This window comes from Canis lupus, chromosome 7 (assembly GCF_048164855.1).
Source record: "Canis lupus baileyi chromosome 7, mCanLup2.hap1, whole genome shotgun sequence".
Lineage (NCBI taxonomy): Eukaryota > Metazoa > Chordata > Mammalia > Carnivora > Canidae > Canis > Canis lupus.
Genome location: NC_132844.1, coordinates 28,707,419 through 28,715,830, shown reverse-complemented (window position 1 = coordinate 28,715,830; position 8,412 = coordinate 28,707,419).

The following is an 8,412-nucleotide window of genomic DNA, read 5'->3' as shown; positions in this document are numbered from 1 at the left end:
TTCAGTTATCATAATCTTATTTTGAATAATTCTCTTTGGTTCTTTTTTTCAAAAATGTTTGGTCTTTAAAAAACCAATCTCTTCATCCTTATGCATACTTTCAATGCTCTTTTTTATTTCTTTAAGTGTATGAAACAAATTTGTTTAAAATTTATGCCTTTTAATTCCAGTATCTGCAATCTCTGTGGAGCTGGTTCTCCTGAATTTTGCTCATGTGTCTTGTAACTTTGTGAGCTCACATTCCTCAGAAATGTGTCTGAAATGATTATTTGAGGCCTGTCTTGAAAGTAGTTCAATGTAAATAAATTAAAGAGATTCAGAACTCTCAATTTCTTGAGCCACAAGCTACGGATCCAGAGGAATGGCCACAGGAGCAGAGTAAAACAGGTGGCAATATGACAGATGTCATTACTGCACTGTATTCGCAAGCTGATCGTGGTATCACATGACTCTCAGGAAAGGCCCGGAGACCTCTAATGTCAGCTTCTCTCTGCCTGGGCATGTTATACTTTCCTGTTCTTTTCCTCTTATACCCTGGCGCTCTGATAGAATCTCCTAGAGGTTGAACAAATGAGTGGGGGGCCAGGGAACGACAACTGAGAATAGATGGCAACACGTGCAAATGTAGTCTTGAAAGATTAGCAGATTTGCTTCCAAATATGCATGAGAGTATAGATAAAAAAGACAATAGTGAAGTGGGTGATGGGATGTGGGCATTTCTTCTAGTCTGCTATTTTTGTACATGTGCATGTTTGGAGAATTTAGAAATTCTCCAAAATAAAAAGGTTTTGGGAAACCAAAACATCAATAGATAGGTATAACAATAAAGGATACAAAACAAACTGGAAGATGTACTGGAGAAAACTTATACAGAGTGCAAGAGAGAGGAGGAGAAAAGGAAGCTGAGAGACCAGAGTTTGTGCTGAATGCTGGAGCATAGGAGCAGTGATACAAGGAGAGAGAAAATAAGGGGGGGGGGGTGTCAGTATAAGCTGAGAGCTCCTGGGAATTTACCTGGAAGGATAATGTAGGTTTTGGTTTTTGCCTGTGCAAATACTCAACCAGACAGATTCAGATTTATTCCTTAATGTCCCTAAAAAAAGGGGACATTCTTCCATGGCAACCACCATCACTTAAAGCAAGGTCCTAGTTGGCAGGGAAGAGTACCCCATCTTAGTGAAGTGCAACTACCTGGGAAGTGGATCTGGACAACACTGGCATCCCTCCTCATCTTCAACCCCACCATTTGGTGGACCAAGAGCCAATGTGAAAATAGCAAAATTTGCAGCATTAACGGGTGCACCAGAGGAACATTACTTTTCTTTAAAAAGTGAACCACCCAGGATGCCTAGGTGGCTCAGATGTTAAGCTCTGCCTTCGGCTTGGGCCATGATCTCTGGGTCTTGGGATTGAGAGCCCTACATCGGGTTCCCTGCTCACTGGGGAGTCTGCTTCTCCCTCTGCCTCTTCCCTCTGCTTGTGCTCTCTATGTCTCTCTCTCTGTCTCTCTCTCTCTGTCTGTCTCAAATGAATAAATAAAATCATTTTAAAAATTTTAAAAAAGTGAAGTCATTAGGTCACAAACATGCTATACTTCAGTTGATTTGTGACAAGTCGTATGTAAAATGAAACAACAACAACAAAAACTCAATCTTAAAATGTCAATAGCAAACTGCAAAAACATTTTCAAGAATATGATAGACAAGTGGAGAAGGTAGGTATTTATTGTAGGAAAAAATGGTTTCTATCTACAATGAGAATACTGACTTTAAGCTTTAACAATCAGTAAGTTGATTGTATTTCTGGTAATACTATAAAATTTTGTTAAATCCTACAAAAAATATTGACTTCAAAAAAAGTTTTAATAGATTTTATGTTCTAGAGGAGGCTCACAGAAAAATCATAAAGTACTTCTGTACAGTTTCCCTTGTCATTAACGCCTTCATTAGTGTGATACATTATCATTGATGAGGCAATAGTGATACATTATTATTAATTAAAGTCCATAGTTAGGATTCACTCTTTGTTGTATATCCTATGGGTTTTGACAAACGGGTAATGCCACGCATCCATCATTACAGTGTCCTACATGATAGTTTCATAGCCCTGAGAATGCCCTGTGCTCTGTTCAAACCTCCCTCAGGAGCCAAACAAAGGCAGACACCCAACAGATGTAGCCACCCAGGAGCCATGACTTCTTTTTTAACTGTTTGTGTGACAAATTACACTAGCTGGTTTTTAAATGTTGAACCAACCAGTCCAGTCTTGCATACTTGGAATAAATCCCATTTGTTCTTGATGACGTATACTGAAGTCTGCAACTTATATAACGTAACTTAGTCTGCAACTTAATTATAATGTCTTTTTAAAAATAAGATGGAAAGAGATAGGTTTCATAACAAAATGTTAGAAAAAATTATAAATCTATAAAAAAATCTATAATAGACAAGAAATACAGAACCAAAGACAAATATAAAAATGAAAGTGATGTGATTTGTGGTGTTTGTGTTAGTGTAATTTATTTTTCTCTTTAATTTAGGGCAGTCTGAGTGTTGCTAAAAACTTTTTTAAAGCATCATTGGCAAATCTACACTGAGTTTTTAAAAAATATTTATTTATTTATTTTGAGAAAGAGAGAGAGAGCTCACACAAGCAGGAGGAGGGGCAGAGGGAAAGAATCTCAAGCAGACTCCACGCTGAGCCAGAGCCCAACACAGAACTTGATCTCATGACCCTGAGATCATGACCTGAGCTGAAATCAACAGTCAGATGTTTAACTGAGTCACCCAGGCACCCCCCCACACTGAGTTTTTAAAAGTTCCTTTTAATTCTGTAAAAATGTTTGTTTTAAAACTCACTTTCTGGTTTTTAGCCTTAAAGGTCAAAATTCTATCCAGTATAACTTTCAACAACAGCAGAAATATTCCTTCTCTTGCACCCTGGTGCCTTTTTTTTCCTTATTGACTTAAAAAAATCTAACTAAACACATAATTCATTCATTTTTTTCTGATGTCCTAAATTTTATAAGGACATACTAGGCATTATGAACAAGACTGAAGTAGTTAAAGTTGCAATAAAAAAGGGTCAGCCAGCCACTCACCACATGTCTATTCATAACCACTTGGAGTTGGGAAATGATTTCTCTGATCTTGGTGTTCCATAAACAGAACTACATGTTTCTGCATTTAGGTTGTTCTTTTATTGCAATTCTGAAAAACTTTTTTAAGAGAAAAGAGGACTAAATTAACCAAAAAGGATGTTTTGTGCATTTAAAAAAATTTTTTTAAGATTTTTTATTTAAGTAATCTTTCCACCCACTATGGGGCTCAAACTCAGGAGGACCCCGGGATCAAGAGTTGTATGTTCTTCCAACTGAGCTAGCAAGGCATCCAGAAAGGATATTTCTAATAAACAGATTTCAAATTCAAATATCTAAGCCCAGCAATATCAAAAGGAAATGTTTATTGTTGCATTTTTTCAGTCTTTTTCAACCTTAGAGAAACACTTTGACATTTCAAATGAATAAGCTTAATTATCCACAATATTCAAATTCTTGTGCTGACATATTTTGGAAATGTAACAATGAAATAGAGAAGGTCCCTCTTTCACAATACAGAAATCCCAGCATGTCAAACATCATATGGTAAGAACAATACCAGCAGGAGTGGGAGAGAGGATAGTGGTGCTGACTTTGTGGTGAAAGGGGTATTTGGCCTTAGATGCAAAGCAGCTTCAGAGGAAGGGCTTTGCAGAACAGGGCATGTATTAGGGTCCCCAGAGAAACAGAACTAATAGGATGTGCTGAAGAGAGGAAGATTTACTTTAAGGAATGGGCTTATGGGATTGTGGAGACTTGGCAAATCCAAAATCTTCAGGGTAGGCTGGCAGGCTGGAGACCCAGTCAAGAATTGCATTTCAAGCCCTAACATGATCTGCTGAAATAATGCTGTCTTCTTCCAGAGGCCCACCCACATCATGGAGGGCACTATGCTTTACGGCAAGTCTACTGATTTGAGTGTCCATCTCATCTAAAAAATGTTTTCATAGAAATATCTAGAATGTTTGACCAAATATCTGGTCATCATCAAGTTGACATAGAAAATTAGCCATCACAAAAGAATTCTAAGGTGAAGAGGAAAAAGTTAAAAAAAAAAAAAAGATCTTCATGTCAGATAATATTGATCTCTCAGAGAAAAATGAGGGATTTGTTGGAAGGAAGGCTGAGGGTTGATAGCCATTGAAAGCACACTCTGGGGACAAGGATGGGATTTAGAGATGAGAAAAGCTTTAGGAATAGCACTCAGAATAACCTTTATGTTTGAAGCAATGTTGAACCTAAGTCAGATTTCTCTCTCTCTCTCTCTTTTTTTTTTTTTTTCCCTTCAGCATGGTTTCTAAAAGAGGAAAAGCTGTGGAATCATACCAACTGAAATGTGAGTCCTAGAAACCCACTCACTAACCCACTATGTGACCTTGGGAAAATTATGTGAAAATTAGTCTCTGCTGTAAAAAGTAAATAAAATTATTTGTGTATAAGTGTCTGGAACAGGGAGTAGTTACTTAACTGAGGGTGATCTTGCTCCTCAAAGGACGTTTGGCAATAGCTGGAGACATTTTTTTGGTTGTCATAACTGGTGGTGGGGCGGTGTTATTGGCAGAAGTCAGGAATGATGATACTTATGCAATGTATAAGACAGGACCCTTCCCCACCAACAAAGAACTATCCAGTCCAGAATGTCATAGTGACAAGGTTGAGAAATCCTGGTCTAGAACAATGTCCAAGGCATTACAAAAACAGTAAATCTTGGTTTCTGTCTTTATATTAATCATGGTAAACCAAATGGAGTAGAATTTTTACCTGTAAGTGGCCACAACTGAAGGGTTCTTTTTCTAAAACACTTAAAATATTCTGCTGTAAAGAAGACTAATAGGCAATTTAGAGACAAAAAGAAGGAAACTCCATTCAGAAATAAAATTCTCTCACAAATAAAATGTGAAAGAAATTAACAAATTCAAGAAATATCAGAAGTCTAACTTCTGTTTATAAAGGGTCCTGTTGCCCTGGGCCAGGACAGACTCATTCTAATATATCATGTGCTACAGAACCAAACTTTGAGGGAAACTTTTAGTTGACTGGGATTTACATTTATATATTGTTTATACATTTTTCCTATATAAATGATATATTTTAGAAATAAAACAGAGAACCCAGCAAATTGAATAGTTAGGTTTTGTCCAACTTTATGTGTAACTTTTCGCTAAAAACCAAACTGAAATTCTTTTTTATATATAAATTTTATTTATTTATTCATGAGAGACACAGAGAGAGGCAGAGACACAGGCAGAGGGAGAAGCAGGCTCCCTGCATGAAGCCCGATGAGGGACTAGATCCCAGGTCTCCAGGATCATGTTCTGAGCCGAAGGTGGCGCTAAACCGCTGAGCCACCGGGGCTGCCCCAAACTGAAATTCTTAAGCAACTTCAGAACCAGCACAGTACAACTTTACCTGGAATATCTCACTACCTCTGGTTTCTGTGAGTGCAGACACTGAACAAATATGCAAAAATAAGGCAATTTTAATTCTTCCATACTGATTTGACCATATTTGCATCAAAAGTTCTATTATTTCTATTCTATTTGGATGGGACTGGGAAGGAGGCCAGCGCTGTAAGCCCATTAGTTAGTTCTTGAGCACTTAGTAACGCTGTCACTCTAAGTCCCACATTTGTTTTTAGTCTTTTTCTTTAGATTGTGGCAAAACTGGCACAAAAAAAATAAAACTTGCAAAACCTGCAAAAACAGGTTTTTTGTTTTTTGTTTTTTTGTTGTTGTTAAATGCAGACAGGAGTTTCAAAAATTACTTTGAATTTAATGGTAAGTTTTGTTTTTTTATTTTGTATTTATTTTTTAAAGATTTATTTACTCATTCATGAGAGACACACAGAGAGAGGCAGAGGAAGAAGCAGGGCTCCTCACAGGGATCCCAAAATGGGACTTAATCCCAGGACCCTGGGATCACGACCTGAGCCCAAGGCAGGTGCTCAACCACTGAGCCACCCAGGCATCCCTAATGGTAAGTTTTAAACTAAGAAGTCAGATCAACTAAAAATCGGACGATGAAGAAACTAGCGTGATCCCTGATGCCTGCTGGCTGGCCGTCGGCCTGGAAATCCTTCCTTGGCTGCAAGTCACTGACTAAAGTCTACGGGAAAAGGGAGAACCATTACCCCTGGAAATGGACAGAAAAACATTAGTGGAGATTAGGGAGGAACTCAAGACCGTGGCTGAAATCAGTCCTGTTACCCTTATGAGCAGAGTAGAGAGTGTTTTCTAAGAGCCCTGGGGAGCCTAGCTGCCATCTGAGGAGAGCCTACTGTGGGCCAGGCGCTTTTGAATATTCTTTTATTCGATCCTACAAACAGCCTGAGACATCTAGATGCTGAGCAGTTGCTCTGGGATTAACACCTAATATGAGAGGGATGCTGAACGACTGGAATTTGTGCCTCGATTTGTGCATACCTATGATGAAAATAGGTCTATTGTGGATTTGTAAAAAATTAATAAACTTTGTTTTTAAGCAGTTTTATGTTCATATGTCAAGGGCTTGCAATACCAATTTTAGAAATAATCTATAACCATACAAGAAAATTAAAATCAGTTGGAGTCCCTCAAACTCCATGTAACCATTTCACGCATTTTTTGTACAGTTATACATACCTATGCAATTTGACAAGAATGGAATCATATTCATTCTTTAACAATTCAAAGACGTTTTATGATATATTTTTGCTTTTGTCTCCCTGTTTCCCCTGCTTCATTCACATAATCCCCCCTCCACGTACATGTTTATAAATGTACACAAATCTGCATATCCTTACACATGTAGGTTTTTTGGTTGTTGCTTTTATATTAATGGAGTTTATATTCTTTAGTGCATTTCACTTAGACTTTGAGGAACCCACTCCAATAAAACTGGTTTGGACCTGGCTTATTCCTGATGGCATAATGTCCCAGAGTACAGGTTTACCTACACTGATCCTGAGAATCACGTGGGGCTCCGTCTGTTATCCCCATCTCCCACTGCTCAGCTCCTCATGCCCTTTTCACTCTGACCTCTGGTGGTCACTCCTTGTTTGTTCATTCTCTGGGATGTAACTTAAATGTAGTGAAGGCTGTTTGATTTAATTGAAGCTTTGCCCTTGGATCTAGTCAGAGTCTTGGGGCATGAGAACAGAATGGGAAGCATGACAAAGAGAAGAGCTGACATTAGAGATCCCTGGTTCATTATCTCTCCTGGGAGTCATGTGGAGGCATAGAAATCAGCTTTTGCTGGCCCCTGGGAGTGAAGTAGTGACCACTGCCAGATGTCAACCACACACTGTTCCAAGGACCACTTCTCTGGATCTACAGAGTTGGAATTCTAGCTCTATTTATTGCATGCCCATTATGTGCCAGGCCACAGTTCAAGAGATTCACATACCTTCCCACATTTATGCCTCACAACCAGGCAAGTTTTATCATGCCAACTTTTCAAATGGGGAACATGGGCAATGAGAGATTAAGTGGCTTGCCTCAAATCACATAGCGAAGAAGTGGTAGTGTTCGGTTTCAAACCTTAGTCTTCCAACTTCAAATACATTTCCATTGAGTGCATTGTTGTTACAAGCCCAAGATGGATTCAGTGCCATATTCAGGGGCCATGTAGAAGGAGGGGGAGCTTTACTCTTTCTGATTGGATACATGATGAAGAGTGTGGTTTGCCCAGGACCATCTGACCCTAATAAAGATCTTTATTGAAAGCTTGTTCGTGTCCATTTGTTATCTATCGCTATTTCCAGAATGAAAACACATGTGATAATAGAAAAATGCTACCTACCATAAGCTTCCAAGTTTGGAGCATAAATGATGGCGCTTCATCAGCTTCAGTTTACATTCCTATGAATTCAGCTTTACAAGAGTCTCTATGTTCCAGCAATGTCCTATGAAATCCTGTCTCTGAGAGACTTTCTGGTACTTTCTGGTTGGGACCTAATGTTTGTACCCTCGCGGTATTGCCTAGAGTTCATGTCCTCTTCAGGTTTTGTATTCATACATATTTTTGATGGTTCTAGGTTAAGTCTCAGTGATTTCTGTAGGAAATTCAGTTTCTTCTCTATTCAGAGAATCTTCTCTATTCTCTAAACTATAGAAGAGAGGGGCAGAGACTCCTTCAAGTCTCTTTCTGGAGACATTTGCGTTTTCTCAGTAACATTCATTAAACATCTGATTTCCAGATACTGCCCTTAGTGCTGGAGATAGAAAAGTTTTGCTGCCCTTGAGGTTCTCACAGTCCAGTTAGGGCAGCAGACACAGGAACAAGGAGTTCCAAAGAAGTGTGGTAAGTACACAGGTCCAGGGCCAGCACAAAGGAGG